Source organism: Alligator mississippiensis, chromosome 9, assembly GCF_030867095.1.
Source record: "Alligator mississippiensis isolate rAllMis1 chromosome 9, rAllMis1, whole genome shotgun sequence".
In the NCBI taxonomy this organism is placed as follows: domain Eukaryota; kingdom Metazoa; phylum Chordata; order Crocodylia; family Alligatoridae; genus Alligator; species Alligator mississippiensis.
In genome coordinates, this window is record NC_081832.1 from 26048573 (window position 1) to 26065893 (window position 17321).

The following is a 17321-nucleotide window of genomic DNA, read 5'->3' on the forward strand; positions in this document are numbered from 1 at the left end:
GAACTTCTGGATTTGTACCTGGATCGAACTCCCACGTGCTTTGAAGTTTGCCCATTCCTGATCTGAGTGTTTGAACTTTCCCAATTCCCCATGACCGAGCAGGCTGTCATGCTTGATTTGCAGTAAATGAAAGAAATGAGAAAAGTGAGGCTGGGGGGGAAATGAGTCAGAAAAGTTCAGAAGCAGCCAGAGCTGCTGCTTTGTCTACCAGCCAAATCAAAGCTATTTAAAAGGTCAGCATCAAATACATAAAAAACTTGAAGCCACTTTGGCTGCCAAGTTCTCTCTGTCATTCTCAGTCCAGAATCATTAGCAGGAAAGCCACTCCTGGAAGAGCTCGTTTAGGGGGCTCCTGAATCCACACTGTACTGGTAACTGGGAAAGAGGGTTTTAAGGGCTAGTCATGCCAGAAATAGATCATAGCATCATTAGAAAGTAGGGCTGAAAGGGCCTGGAATTTTCAGGTCAGCTCACAGAGGCTGTAAGGACAAGGGATGTGGTTGTCATGGGTGACCTAAACTACCCAGACATGTGCTGGGAGGATCATTCAGCCAGGTCTGAATGCTCACATAGGTTTTTAGCCTGCATACAAGACCTCCACAGGTGGTGAAAGCAAGCAGTAAGGCGAAAGTCCTTGACTTCAGGAGGACGGACTTCAATGGGCTAAGGAGATGAGCTAAAGAGATTAGTAAGGGAGACACTGGGGACTTGGAGCTTCAACGAGATGGGAGTCTAGGATGGGTGGTTGTTCCTTAAGGAGAGGATCCTCTGAGCTCATAGGGAGTCAGTCCCAATGTGAACCAAAAAAGGCAAGAGTGCTAAAAAGTCCCCTTGGCTCAGCAAAGGCATCCAGGAGGGCCCGAGAGCAAAAAAGGTGGCATGCAATCAGTGGAAGCAAGGGGCAATCACCAAGGAGGATTACACCTCCATTGTTGGTGATTGCAGGGAGGCGGTTAGGAAGGCCAAGGCAAAGACAGAACTAGGGCTGGCAACCAGAATTAAGGATAAATAATTACAAAAAGTCCTTTTTCAAATACATAGGGAGTAGGAAGAAGGCACTGGGTAATGTGGGATCCCTACAGGACAGGCTTGGCAATCTGATGATTGCAGCAAAGGAAAAAGCTGATCTGTTCAATGAGTTCTTTGCCTCCATATTTCTGAGCAGGAACTGGGACAACTCCCCCACTAGGATTATGGACAGGCTCAGGGGACACAATGCCATGCCTAGGGTCAGGGACAATCTAGTTAGGGAACTCTTGGAGGGGCTGGACATGTATAAATCAGCAGGTCTGGATGCTCTCCATCCAAAGGTACTGAGGGAATTGGCAGAGGTCATAGCAGGTCCCCTGGCACGGTTGTATGAGCACTTGTGCTGCTCTGCCCAGGTTCCAGAGGACTGGAACAGGGCCAATGTGATCCCCATTTACAAGAAGGGGAGAAAGGAGTACCTGGGTAACTATAGGGAAGTTAGTGGTAACTATTGGCCTCGGTCCTTGGGAAGACCATGGAGAAAATTATCAAGGAACATATCTGCGGTGGCCCAGTGTGGGAGGTAATGCTCAGGGGCAACTAACACAGGTTCATTGTGGGCAGAACCTGCCTGACTAACCTTGTTTTCTTTTACAGCCAGATCACATCACAAAGTTTTTGGATGCCGGTACTGAGGTGCATGTTGTCTACCTGGACTTCAAGAAGGCCTTTGACACTGTTTCTCAACCCATTGTCATAAAAAAAAAACTAGATGACTGTGGCATTGATGCCTACACAGTCAGATGGGTAGCAAATTGGCTCGATGGTCACACCCAAAAAGTGGTTGTGGACAGGTCATTTTTGACCTTGAGGGATGTGGGCAGTGGAGTTCCCCAGGGCTCAGTCCTTGGGCCTGTGCTATTCAATATCTTTGTCAGTGACTTGGAGGTGCATGTGGAAAGCACATTGTCCAAATAAACTGATGACACAAAGAGGTGGGGAGAAGTGGGCATACTGGTGGAGAAGGATAGAATCCAACTAGATCTAGACAGGTTACAGAGGTGGGTGGATGGGAAGAGAATGGAATTCAACACAGACAAATGCAAGGTGCTGCTTCTAGGGAGAGGGAATCTGCGACATACCTATAGGCTTGGGAATACCCTTCTCAACAACACAGTGGCTGAAAGAGATCTTGGAATCATTGTTGACTCCAGGATGGACATGAGTTGCCAATGCAAGGCAGCCGTCAGTAAGGCTAACCTCACCTTTTCAGGCATCTACAGATGCATCACAAGCAGGTTCAGGGAGGTGATCCCTCCCCTCTATGTAGTGCTGGTCAGCCCACAGTTGGAGTACTGCATCCAGTTCTGGGCACCGCACTTCAAGAGGGACGTGGCTGACTTTGAGAGGGTTCAGAGGAGGGTCTCTTGAATGGTCAGGGGGAAGCAGGCCAGGTCCTACGAAGATAGATTAAAGGGCCTGAATCTATTCAGCCTCCACAAGATAAGACTGAGAGGGGATCTGGTGGCCATCAGGGGGCACCAGTGGAAAACAGATGAGGCTCTGTTCCCCCAGGCACCACCTGGGATAACAAGGAATAACGACCACAAATTGACTGACAGCAGATTCAGGCTTGATATCAGGAGGAATTACTTCACGGTTAGGGCTGCCAGGCTCTGGAATGGGCTCTCAAAGGAGGTAGTGTTCTCCCCTACCTTGGGGGTCTTTAAGAGGAGGTTGGATAGATATCTGACTGGGGTATTATGATCCCAGCACTCATTCCTGCCCAGGGCAGGGTGTTGGACTTGATGATCTGTTCAGGGCCCTTCCAACCCTAGGAACTATGAAACTATGAAACCCAGCATGCTTCTCTTTCTTCATTGCACTATTATTCCATAAATAAAGGCAAAACACCCTAATTATTCCATTCCAGGACAGTAAATAGGCTCACTGTTGTTTCATTGTAATGAAAGGTTACTATTTATTTCATTCCCTAGGAACCAGAAACAGGGTTGGAGGGAGTGGTCTTCTAAGTATGTACAAACTTTATGGGTTTATAGTTTAAGAGCAGAGTTCTTTTCCACCTATGGGCCAGCTTAGTGGACTTGAGGCACAATTCCCTTTTTGTGCTGAAATGGAAGCTTTCTAGAAATTCACTCTTGTGGAACACCATTGGGGTGCTCACCACTTAGAGGGCTTGTGCAGGCTGCAGAGGAGCCTGCAAGAGGAGCAGCTGACAGAACCTGCCTCCCCACAAAGGATTTGGTGGGGGGGGGGAGGGGCACACCTGTGGGTACTTGCCACTTTAAGGGCCTGGGCAGGCTGTGTGGTAGCCTGCAGGTGACTGAAGAGTCAATCAGGCAGTCACATGACAGCCAGCAGGCTGCCTGATTGGAGCGGCGGTGTGCCACCTTGGCATAAGAAATGCTAAGGGAGTACACCTTGAGAGACAAGCAACAGGCTTGGGCAACAGCATGGAGAACAGGAGGGCCTAAGGCCTAGTGGGAAGCCTGAAGAAGAGTGAAGTCCAGGTATGTTGACAGATGCCTGAAGCCTGATTGGGCTGTAGCCCGAGAAAGAGGTCCATACACATCGATAGACACCTGAGGCACGAAGGGGTATAAGGATCTGCAGGCACAACAAGAGGGCAGAGTAGTTACTTCAGTGAAGGGGACCGTGTGAGGAGCTAGAAGCCTAATGAGAGGGACGGAGCCCAGAATGTGAGGGAGTTGAGGCCCCAGTGCGGGGGCAGGATTTGAGACCCCAGTGAGGGGATATGTGGACAAGGTAAGTCTCCGGATGCCTGAGGCCGAATTTGGGCCAGAGACCAATTGTGGCCCAACAATGGTGCCGGGGTGTAATAGTAGTAGTGACTGTGGATGCCATCTCTGAGGCATGGGATACGGTAAAGAGAAAGTCAGAGCTGTATATTACACCCTTGGCTTCAGAGCATTAAATGGGCAGCCTCCTGCATTTTTACATCTAGTTTAATACATCCAAGTGTGGTGAGTGAACTAGGGCAGACTGCCCTAGACAGGTGGGTGGACTGATACTGTTACTTGCCCCAGGATGGCCCCCTGTTACATGTCTCTATCCACTTTTGCCACTGCCTCTGAGCATAGGTGCACAAGCAGACAAAGCATGTATGCTATGCACATAACTACATACCCAAGGACAAATCCAGAAGAATGACTCCCATGTTTTAGCCCCAGTACCTGAGTGGTTAGTGTACTTGCCTGGAAGCAGGAGAGACACATCCATTTTACTAAGACAAACAAAACACCTTCTAGCTTACTTTATTTCTCCTGGCTTCACATGTATCCTTGTCCTGGCTGAAGCTAGGGGGGTAGCTTCAAAAGGAACATTGGAGAGATCCCCAGTTAACTCCATGGTAGGATTAGCACTGATTTGGAAGGTCAGAAATGCAGATTCAAATTCCTCTCTGAGTGAGAGGCACTTGCAACCTGAGTCCTGAGTTTCCTGGGTAAAGGCTTCAATAACTCAGCTGTTGAGACTAAACTGTGGGAGAACTATCTTCCTGTTCTGGCATATAATGCCTGCTAGGTGTGGTCTGCTGGCCATCGGCATTTTTCTGGTTTACTTTCACTTAAGCGTCCAGAATGAGTGTGTACTTGCAGAGCTAGTATGTAGCCTATTGTGCATACTTAGACTAAGTGCATATGCTTAGATGCCCACATTGCAATGAAAGTAGAATCACAATCTGTTAATAATTTCCAAAAATGCCACTCTGCAGGTAGAAACATACAATTCCAGTGCACCAAGGGAAATAGAATTGTACCCTAAGTGTGATTCCACTATGTTCAAGTCCCTTAAAATATGTATTGGATCTAATTTTGCAGCACACTATCACTTTACCCTTAAGATTGAATCATAAAAAATGCAACAAGTAGGAAAAAGACCCTTCCACCTTGTGTATTAACTGTTTTTTCTGGTACTTGAGAAGAATGGAATAGAATCACACTTGAGTACATAAATGGATTTAGGCATCTAACGGGTGGAATAGAATCTGCTCTTTTGTTCCTTCAGTTAATTATGTGTATAGCTTCTAGGATCTACATTTGTGACAGTGCAGGTAGACATCACGTGTGTAGTTATCCAGATTGGTGCCTGCAATGCATAGTGGGGTATTGTGAAGGAGTGAAACAAAACTCATAGCATGGAGGGCCAGCAGGGCTGCAGCTGGAGACTAGAAGGGAAGGAAAATACTCGCCCCACTTCCAGAGCAGCATCTCACTCAGGATTGGAGAAGAGAGGCTGCCCAAAGGTATTTCCAGCCCCAGAGAGGGGTCAGTTCCCTGTACACCACAGGGAGAGAGGAGTGGCTGAATGTGTCGGCAGGCAAAGGCTACGGAACTTGCCAGAGGAAGGCTGCCGGAGTGACCCTGAGCAGGAGGCAGGGGGAGGCCTGCACACACATGGCTGGTGATAATCTCCTGGAGCTGCAGCTGAGGATCCAGAGACAGGGAGTCCACAAGGCCAGTGATAATCTCCAGAGCAGAGTTTTCAACAGAGGATCCGGGGCCTGAGGGAAACTACAGTTACAGGTAGAGCCTTCCTGCACATGGGAGAGACCCAAAGGAGACTGTGAATATTCATAGGGGTGCAGGGCAGGCCAGCTCAATACAAAGACTGGACTAAGGGATTTTCTTGATCACTGAGATTGGGATTTTGAGAACCTGATCCCGGGTAAAAGGGGACATGGACCAAGCCTGACAAGGAGGCTAAGAGCAGCTGGGATTTTCCTTGGGGTTTTTTTGTGACTTTTCTTTTGATATTTGAGCACAGGCCAAGACCAGCCCTGGAAGGGTGTACCTAATTGAGGCCAAAGGTCACCCTGGGGTAGAGGGCCAAATAATACCACAACAGGCAGCACTGTGACCTGGCTGCAGAAGAATTTTGTGAGTACCATCTGGAGAGGCTAGGCTGGGGTAAAGGGGAAGTTTGGAGCCCCACAGAAGAAACAAGGATTGAGACCAGGCAGGATCATCATGGGCAGTGCCTCCTGGGAATATCTGTCATCAAAGTCATGGCAGGTGAGAAAACATAAGACCAACTTCCTGGCAGACCAGGTGATCCAAAGCCAAGGTCCATCCTGTCACTGCCTGTAGGCGCACAAGCTCAGGGCAGTGATAGCAAGCCCTACAACATATATAGCCATCACGGGTATAAAAGCGGATTCATTTTTTGTAGATGTAAATTGTTTCCAAAACCCCCTCACCTCCACCAAATGATCCTGACTCAGCAAGGGAGATGGACTAGATAACCTCTGAAGGTCCGTTCTAACCCCACTATCTTTGAAAAAAAGAATTGAAAATTTACCGCTAAACATAACTTTGCTCCCTCTGACTTTTATGGAAAGGGTTTAGGAATGCTGTGGTTGCTAGATAATCATTAAAACATCTATATATAATAATAGAAGCAAACTGGAGAGAAGACGGTAGAGTAAAAAGCTCCACATACACTGTCATGATGTCTAAGGAAAAGAAGGAGCCTTATTTTTCATACATGCCAGTGGTTTTTACACCACCAGAGAAATGACTTACATTGTGTATATATTGGGCAACCATACTCTGCAGCACCTGACAATGTTTAAGGCTTGATGGTAGCTGCCCAGAAATGAGGGGTGCCTCATTTATACATCTCAGTTGTGTTTTATCTTGGCTCTCTGGCAAGTGGTTTGGATTCATTGCTCTGCTTTGTGGAGCAGCTGTCTGACTGAACCAGATATCTTAATGTGATCGCTATCAGCTTGTCTCAACAGATGCATCCTTATCCCTTAATCGTTTGCACCCCAGAGACTAACTAGAGGGAACATGTGTCCTATAGGTAGGGATGGTGGCAACAGCACAGCATGAGATGGGCAAATGGGGCTTGTGCTCTGGGCATTGCCTAAGGAGAAGGTTGCCGGAAGGCATGGGGTCACTGTTCTGTACCCCACTTGGTTTACATTTCCCAGCTTCATGTGCAGCAAGGCAGGAGTGACAAATGTTCTGGGAATCATAGCTTGATAGAGTAGCAGTAGAGTTTGCTGCTGCTACTGCTGTGGGGAGGGGGGAATTGACCTCAGTTTTTGCTGCTGAAATCATTTTTTTTTTCTCCCTTCCTGGCGTGGGCCATATGTCTATATGTCTGAAAGTATAGGTTTCAGAACAGTTTGTACCTAAGGCTATGCGTGCATGAGGAATATTGCTAGAGAATACTCAAGGACCAGATACTACAAGAGTGAGCACAAGGAATAGCAGGGTAAACAGGTCAGTCAGATTGCTGTGGTATCCAAAGGATTTATTGTATTCACTGTAGTTCGTCCATTACTCATTTTTACCCCCAAAGAAATTACTGTTCCAAATTTTGAATTTTGACATATGGGAGGTGGGGTTAGCCACCTGACCTGAATCAAAGATAGTGTTTCATCTATTCGAGTGCCCTGCTCTCAGAAGTTAAATTGTTCTCCACAATTTTTACTAGAAAAATGGTATTTAAAGGAACCCTCTGAACAATATGACATGGAAATAAATATCCAGGTTTCCTTTTTATTTGCTACAAGAAAACAGGATTTCCTTGCAACCTGAATGCTCCATGATCTGATACCCCAGTGCACTTCAAAGCCAATGGGGTCTTCTTTAACAGTACTCTGAAATTCTGACTTGAGGGTACTTTCAATGTACTAGAAAGCTAGTATTAAACAAAACAGAGCAGATAGTTTTGCAGGAGTCTCCTAGAATATGATGCATTGGCATCATTTGCTATACAGTTCAGCAGCAAAGTTCTGTAAGTGGCAGGTAAATTGGTCCAGACAAAGTAATAAAAGTGGTGGGGAAACACAAACAAAACACTAAACCTTAAGGTTTACTGAAGTTTAGTTTTCTTCCCCTTTTCGATCACTGGTACATGTACATATTTGTTGGTTTCCACAAGAACCATAAACAGATATTAATATACAAACAAAATGGTTATTTCTATGAAATCTTGAACATACAAATAATGAATAAATATCATTTCTTGCATGAGATTCATTTTCTGTTTGCTTGAAGAGAGACATGTTCAGGAGTTATTTTATCCTCCTATGTATCTCATCCTCACTGGTTGCAAGGTTTTTCAAAAGGGTTGTCAAAAGCATCCAGTAGTTTCCTCTTCCAGATCATCTTGAAATAAAGAGTGCAAGTTTGTACCTTTGTGCACAGGTGTGCAATTTAAGTTTGATACTGAGGAATCTGACCTATGTCATCACTGATCCAAAGCCTACTGAACACTATGGAAGGAAATTAGGTGAGATTCAGATTTTTTTTTTCCTATAGCTCTAGAATCAGTCACTCTGGTGTGCTAGTTCTCAGCCTTTTTAGATTTAGGGCACCCCTTAGAAAATGCCAGCTCTTAGTTTTAACTCATTATTTGACTATAGAAAAGTAATTGTTCTGTTTCAAGGAATTCAGACCGCAACAGGTCAGAATGCTTTTGACACTATGAATTCCTATTTGAAACCACTGAGTGTAATCTGTGAATCATGTGTAGATCTTTACACACCTACCAGTGCTAATATTGCTCATCACCCCATGGCATCCTTAAAAGGCTACTGTGACACCCTGGGTACTGTAACACCCTGGCTGAGAATCACTAGTCTAGTGGCTTATGAATACTGGATAGAGCAAATATCCTAATTGGGTGTCAAGGATTCCGGCTCCATTTCACTGAAGGGTCAGCAGCAAGGCTTTGATTGAGCAGATATTCACCCATACATACTGACTCCTTGCTAGACACCAACCAAAGATGAGCATGGAGTTCATATGACCATGCAAATACTGGTCACCTGCTAAGGAATGTTTGCTTGACATAAATAGAGATAGCAGATACCTGTAAAGGGGTTGTGAACAGACCTTCTCAAAGCCTGCTATTCTAGCCACTGACGTCCTCACTCACCTGCCACACTTTGTTGGGAGAAATAATGTGAAAGAGACTGACGATAGCCAGTTTGCTGACAGATAACTGGTGCTCTGGCCTCCACCACAGGACTCCACCTTCCCTGTACCCTGTCTGGACCTGACCTGTGTCCAATTAGAATAACATTTAATTGTTCATTCTCTCCTCCCCACAAGTGAAGGTTGACAGCTCAGCTTGGATTTTCTCCAGTCTGGATTTTCTCTGTCACCCAGTGGATGTCTCCAGTCACAGCTGATAAGATTCCTGTGCCTCTGCCCAGGTTCACAGCAGCTCATTCTAGCTGCTTCTCTCACTCTCCTCACCAGAGGAAACTCATATTGGCAAGCAATTGTCTCTTAACAGGCTCTTCTGTGTTGCTGTCCAATCAGCAGCAGTGCCAGCAGTGGGCCTCCATGTCATTGGGTTTCCCATTCCTGCCATCTGACCTGAGACCAGAGTGAGTCTGGTGCTAGTCAGTGTTCCTGCAGTCTCTCTGAGCCCTTAGAACAGGGGCCAGACTCAGTCCCCAGTTAAAGGGGTGCACCCTAAAATGTGGTGAAGATCATCAAGAGACACTGTCACACCTCACTAAGAACCCAGATCCTAATGTAGGACCCCAGCAAGAGTCCTTTGGGCACCAATGTGCAATCTAAGCACATAACAAGATTGGGACCCTGAGAAAGGGATCTGAAGTTCCAGTGAGAAACTCCAGTGCAATGTCCCTACTAAATGCATTCTTTTATGTAGTGTTGGAGAGAGAATCCAGGAAATATGCGAGAGGCAAGGATTTTTGTAGGTGATATATTTTATTGAACCAACTACATGGTTGGGATAGACAGGCTTTCAAATACAATGCATTTCTTCTTCAGGTGACCTGAAAACTGTGTCCATAAGGGCATCTTCCCATCATCATAGTATCTAAAAACATTGGCATTGTGTAGGCATAATTTCAACTGAGGATGGGCCTTGTCTGAGTACGAGTACCACCAACTATCTCAATACTTTACTTCTTGGCCAGCAGTATGTCCCAGGTCTTTCTCATATTATTCTGATGGCAGGTCTCTGTTAGTAGATGGTAGAAAAATACTCTCCATCCAACAGAAGAAGAAATTTATGATTGTATTAGTGATTTCTGTTCCTAAAGTTTCCTCTTCCAAACATGGGTCCATAGCCATGAACGACTCATGCCCCCAGTGGCTGGTGGGGCACAGCGGTGGCGAGAACCCAACAGCAGTAAGTGGGGGAGCTCCCGCAGCGGCTGCCGGTGCTATCGATGGCAGGCAGCGGGGGGGGTGCTGTTACGTCTCAGCTCTGTGTTCTTGGTCAACCCTGGCACAGGATGCAGTCTATCTGACTCACAAAGGACTCACCCCCCCCTCCCTCCCCTCCTCTACATAAACGAAACTGATTAAGATGCAGTGAGAGACACACCTAAAACTCTCCAGATAAGGGTGACAAGAGTGAACAACTGCCCTAGATCTCATTTACATCCGAGATGGAACCAGTTGACCATTCATTTACATGAGAGATGGAGAACAGAAAGCCTGAGAGACTGCAGTGAATTCTGGGACCAGAGAAGCAGGGGAACACTGCATGATGAGGAATCTGTGCTTCCAATATTAATCAACCCATGTTCACACACACCCAGCTCAGCATTTATCAGACCAGTTCTAATCTGGATTTGCTAAGGACTCCCCCCCCCCCCAGACACACACACACACACACACACACACACACACACACACACAGCTCTAAGTTTAATAGGCATCTCGGGCCGTACATTCCCCGGTCCCACTATGGGAGGCCTATTTAAACTTGATTGACTAAAACTCGGTTGCCGGGTTAGGGAATGCTGAGGCAAGAGACTGAGTCAGAGGGGGTATGGGCAACATTTGAGCAATGGTTATGAGTTCATCACAGCATCCAGCCTGCTGGAGCCCTAATTATAGGCGTTGTCATGCTTTTCCCGAGACGACTGGTGAGAGTCCTCTCCACAAAAGGTTATGAGCACCGCAATAATTGTCTTAAGTCTGTTAAAAGACTATAGTAAAATCTGGAAAAGTCATGCTAAGCTGAGGCTTGTGCACAAAAAGTAAAAATCCAAAATCTTGATGCTGCAAGCTATCTATTGTTCCTGAAGAAACCATGAGATATCCCATCAGTATATCTGCCATCCATAGGAATCTCAAGCTGGCTCCCAAGTATTTGGGTTACTCCCTAATCTTAAGTGTTTCCTGATTATCAATCAGTTTCCTGAGATGGTCCAAACCAGATAACCCCTTGTCAATAGAAAAGACAATGATTTACACTACTGAGGGTGCTTCGAAGCAGCTGAACTGAGGGTATAAAAATCTGTAAGTGTGTGTGCTGAAAGAAAAAAGGAGAAAAAAAGAAGAAGCAGGAGGAAAGAAGGAAAAGGAAAGAAGAAGAAAACTCCTGTGCTGACACCATCCCCTGTCGTTCTTGGGACGCTGGAAGAGCAGATCGTCTCTCTCTTCAAGGATTGTGCTACGGACTGTGCCTGTCAGCTTTGCAGCTGGACTAGGTGGACTAGGTGAGATCCCAGCGCTCACTCTCTCTCTCTTTTCTCTAGGCATAAACTTCTGAACCTGAACTATATCAGTTAAGCTTGAGCTAAGTTTCCCCAAATACTTAGTGAAACCAGGGTAGTATTGTCATTGTTTGTGTTTGTTTTTCTTTTGCATGTCTATTACTACTAGTACCATTATATATTTCATATGCTTAGCAATAAATAACTTTTATCGTCAAACTGGTAGTAATTGGGTATATTTTTCCTTCTCTGCTTCTTTTTCCACCTGTGCTCTGCAGCAACGCTTCTTTTACCTAAGCTAAAGATCCCTGTGAAGCCCAAATTATTGTGGGGTCTGCTCATCAAGAGGCCAACGATTGGGACATGCTGAGTTTGAAACACATAAGGGGATCAGCTTGTACAGGCTGATTGACCCAGTTTGACTCAGACGTGCCCTTCTGAACTGAATGCTGGCCCATGAGGGTGTCAGCTGGACACCCAGCCGGATTCAGAGGTATTCTGTTTACCTGTGTGCTTGTGTCTGACTGCATTTTATTGTTGCTGTTATGAACTGATTCTTGGCATATGAGGGTGTCAGCCTGTCCATGCTGATGAGCCCGGCCAGGTCAGGCGTGTCACGTTAATTTGTGTGTGTTTGTGTGTGTATGACTGATTTGGTGACTGGAGGAACCCAGTCCCATTGAGATTGAGTCCTGCAAGATAGCTCCACTGGGGGCGAGGGCTTGCAGAAGGGAGAAATACAGCTCCATATAGTAACACAAGCAGCACATTGACTGAATCACCAAGACCCTAGAAACTATCCCTAATAAATGAGCACACCCCAAAGTAATGGGCAAATTTGGTAACAGTGCGTCGGGTGAGCACTGACCAACGGTCGGTGACTACCTGCAGCCACTGCCAGCAGCATTGGTATTGGCCACAATGGATTGTGGACTGCTTGCAGAAGTTGCCAGCACCAAGCGGTGCACTCCCTTTTTGTAAGCGGTGCACTACCACTCACAGGGGGTGCACATGCACCTGCATGCGTCCCTTACGTGTCACCCCTGTCCATAGGAAAAGAATAATATGTAAATAAAGCCATAATGTTAAAAATACCTAGTTTGAGGACTTAGATAGGACTTAAGTATGCCAGTGTCACATGGCTGGCCTCTGGAATTTAACTGAAAATAACCAGAGTAATTTGTCAGTGTTTATTTACTGATTGCACAACATAACTGGAATGGATCCCAGGAGTCCTGATTCCCATCTTGACCACCTACCCAGCACTTAACTTCAGTGCCTGGGATGAAATTATCAGTTATAATCAGTACTCATTGTCATTGTTCATAGACCTATTAAACAATACTTTATAACAACAACATTCAGGCCATCAGATGACTGTCTGGCTGACTGACACCAACTATTTCAAGAGGTAAATCCAAAGTGAAACAAAGTCAGCCACCCCCAGAGAAACAGTGATGCAATATTTTATTAACAAAGTGTTTGAAGAACAGAATTAATCTGCAGCATAACATATGGATGACTTAACAACATGATAATTTGGTCAGCACACCAGACAGGCTAGATATTTTCTAAACTGATAGACTATCTTTGGAAATCTGTTTGTATATTTTAATGGGATTGCAGAAACCCCACTGAATGCTATGGAGTTGGAGAACTCATCAGAAATTTTAATACTTTCCTTATGCACAAGAAATTATTATTTACAGAGACTTCCTCCCAAGTTAATTTATCACCCTCATGGAGCTATTCCTTTCTGTTTCTTATTTATGGTTGTAATTTTGATGCCACAGTTAGAGTACCTGATCTGCTGTACATTTCTGTTACTTGCCTTGAGATTGCTCTTTTCAACTGATATCCAAAGCCATTTATTTGCTCACAAAATAACCAGGCCCTGAACTGTTTCCTGGTAACTGCTTTTGCATGTCTAAGATCTTTCTGTAATCATATATACCTCCATTATTATTGTATTTACATGCTCATTAAAAATTCATGGAATCTTAAATGGCTGAAAATAGATTTGTGAGTTAAATATTTCTAAAATAACCCTTAGCCTACAGCGATCTTTAGCGATATTATGCTTACCAGGGTAGGGAAAGGGTACTGCTTAGCTTTGGACTTGCTAGGGTAATTATATTTTTTTAATAAACAGTATATTTAATCCATATACAAAACAATGGCATCTGCTCACAGGCTGCTACAAAATATTTTGCAAAGTACATAGTATGGCTTTAGTACTCTTCCTATCATGATCACCAGAGTTTTTGTGACACCTTCAGGGACTCAAGTTATTCCTTCTCTGATCCACAGGCCCTTGCCACTTGGATCACTAGAGTGCTGCCATTAACTGCACACACCTTTTCTCACATTCATGGGCAATTCTGGTTCCATCTGCTAGAGCAATTTAATACTCCCTTGACATTTCTCTCAGTAGATATTCCCCTCAGTATTACTACTGTCAAGTGACTGTTGTTGTATAAGCACATGTGTGGTTCTCACGGGGGAGCAGGATGCTGTGAGACCCTTCCAACATAACTGTGCTGCCACAGCCATGGTGAAATGTCCTGTGCACTTCCTGAACAGACAGATTGGAAAGCAGCTGTGGTTCGAGCTTATGCTCTTCCTACCGCCCTATTCAGTCTAACCCCATATGACCCTCTTGGAAACAGGGAACTGTCAGGCAGGTGGGTCTGTACCGTGCCCCTTTGTTTCTGAGGGGAGCATGTGCAATCAGGCTAGGAAGGACTGGGGCAAGAGCATACTTTCCCCCCACAGTTGTTTGCATTGCCAGGCTGGGCTGGAGCAGTCCTTTGTACTACCTGGCCAGAGGACCTGAGTTCACCCTCCTCCCCCCACTGCCCCCCGCAAGCCCGGATTACAGGAGAGTTGTACCCAGAGTGCAAAACTCATTAGTTCTTCTGCCTGCTTTAGATTTATCAGAACACCCCAATGTAGGCTGGAGCATGTGGCAACACCCTAGTTAAAAAGCATTGAAGTAAGATGAGGCAGAACAAGGTTCTTAACCAGGGGTGCTGCCAGCTTGAAGGAAGTTGTAGAAGAAGTGCTCTGACTCTAAAAAGTTGAGAACCACTGTGCTAGAGGGTAGCAATATAAAAGTACACTCAATTAGGGTTAATTTTATAAAAGTTATTCACTTCCCATTCAGCGAGCTCACAGCACTGTAGAAAAGAAGGCCACAGCAATGTCTCATTTTATACCTAGGAAAACTAAGGCATAGGGAAGTCAACTCCCTTAGCCAAAGGCACTCAGAATCTGTCTGCACAGATGTCCTGCTGAGCCAGGGAGTGCTGTAGACAAGCATGTCTTCCCCACTTGCCCCCATTATGTGCACCAAATCTGAGAAATAAGGCAATGTAGCCACATCAGAGCACAGACAGGCAATTATTTTTAGCAGAGGATAGCTTACCAATTTTTGGGAAGCGGTTGAGGGCCGCCCCTTGACAGTTGCCACACCCCACCCTATTGGGACCAGAAGTCCTGCCCCCAACCTCTGATCTTTGCCACTGAAAGTCCCTCCCTCTGACCCCAAAAGCACTCCTTTTGAGAGGAAGGGTGTTGCAATCCTGAAACTGGAGGTGAGGCATCATATACCAAAAACTAAAACATCTATTATAACTTTTTTTAGTGTTATTAAAAATATTTTTGTACTGATTTATATGTTTACAAAGTGTATCTAGTGACCGCATAATGGCTTAAAATACAGTCCTAATGTATGTTCTGTGGGGGTGGTAAGGGGGTATGTGGTGGGGTGTAGTTGGGGAGTAGGGGTGTGTGGGGGGTAGGGTGTGGGTGGGTTTGGAGGGGTGTGGGGTATGTGGTTGGGGTGCGGGCTGTGGTAGGATGTGGGATTATGGTGCATGGGATGGGATAAAAAGAGAGAGATAGGTCTGGGCTGCCAGCTCCATTGTGTGCAGCTCTTGCAAAGTGCATGAGACCCTCAAGTGATGCAGCCAGGCAGACCCCACGCCCAAGCTCCATGCTCCTGCCACCCCACCCTGGGTCCCTGCCAGTCTCGGCACCTGCACAGGCTCCGTGCCCACCGACCACTGCCTTTTCCTTGCTTTTCTTCCCACACGCTTGCCCACCATTTCCCCTGCTGCTACTGCTTCTTGCAGCTGCTATTACTTCCTGTGCTGCTCCCCACACTGCTTCCTGTGCTGCTAACACTCCCTGCACCACTTCCCATGGCCCCAACACTCCCTGCACCACTGCCACTTCCTGCATTGCTCCCTGTGGCCACTGCTGCTTTTTCCGCCACTCCCTGCAGTCCCCACTGCTCGCTGTGCCACTTCCCATACCACTTCCCACAGCCCCACCACCACCCTCTGCTTCCCAATCTGGGTGCAGCCCAGCCCAGCAGTAAGCACCACAGATCTCCTGGTTGCTGGGTGGTTCATAGTGGTTTCGCCCACCCCCATCCATCCAATCTTATCTTACTTTCCACTTGGACAGAGGAAGGCGGGGAACAGCTCCAATGTTGCGAAATCAGAAGCCACAGAGTCTTCCAGTTGGGACTGGAGGGGGGGGGGGGGGGGGAGAGTGGAGCCAGGCAGGCCTTGCTGCTCAGCTTCTGGATCCTGCTACAGACACCCCCTGGGTCCTACTGCTACTGTGTGCCTATTCATTTCAGGCATTGTTATTGCCATGTGCTTAGTGCTACTATGAGCTGGCTAAATTCCCTCATTTTCAGGATTTGGTAGACGGAGTTGGAAATGAAGTGATAGGGCATGCTTCACATCTGGACTTCCAGGTTCAGCATAGCAGCCATTTAGATAAGTCCTCTGAAAACTAGTAGCAGTGGCAGGAAGAGAACCAGTTTCTCCCAAGTTGCAGGCTATCTGTCCACTGGAAATCATCCTTCTATGTCTTGAGAGTACTGCCAGCCCAACCCATTCACAAAAATTAAACTAATTACTTTGCTGAGTTCTTCACAACAAGGTGTACTTGTCTTCAAAGTTATCCAAGAATCAGTTTAAAGAATTTTGCTTCGGCATGTGTCTAACTCTACCACAAATAATGTAGAGGAAAGGTCTTTGTTAAAGACTTCGCATCTTGCCCCTTCATTTTAGGTATGAGGAAACTTTCAGTTTAAGAGGGTCTGCAGAGTACAGGTGATTTGCTGGCTCATGATGGTGAGTGGTCTGCAAATTGTACTGCCCCTGCTCTGTTCAATTCAGAGGTTGATGGTAAGCATACAAGAAATGTTGAGGGCTGATGATGGGCTGTCACTCCAGAAAGCTTAGGAACCACTGATCAGAGAAAAGAAAGTGGCAGCAAGATATTTAAAAAATCATCAGACTTTTTTGCCCCACCACCCCATGAAGAAACAAAAAATTAAAAACAAAACAAAAAAAGTTACAAATATAATGCTGTTTCCTTTCTGGGTCTCTCTAACTCAGTGCTTAGTATTTAATCATACTCCCACCCTCCATTCTGGCTGAACTTAAGAGCAGGTGTACACAACACGATATTTTCCATTTACACTGACACAACAGGGTTTGTGTCTGCACAATCCAGGATTTCCCACTGCTCTAAAGTCCATGTAGCGCCTTACACTAACACTACTCAGAGATGTGCTATTTTGCGGCGCTCCGTAGTTAAGCCACCCCAGCTACGGGATTGTTTTGTGCACACAGCCACTGATGCAAAGACTTGTAATTAATCCCCTTCACCACCAGGTGGCATTGTGTTCCTGCCTCTATCCAGTAGGTGCCTCTGTGTGTTTTTTGGGTTTTTTTTTTTACTTTCACTCATTACTCCCCCCTCCATCACACACAGTGGTCACTGGCAGGTGAGCTGTAGCTATAGAATGGCAGAGGATGGTTATTATGTACCCCAAACAGAC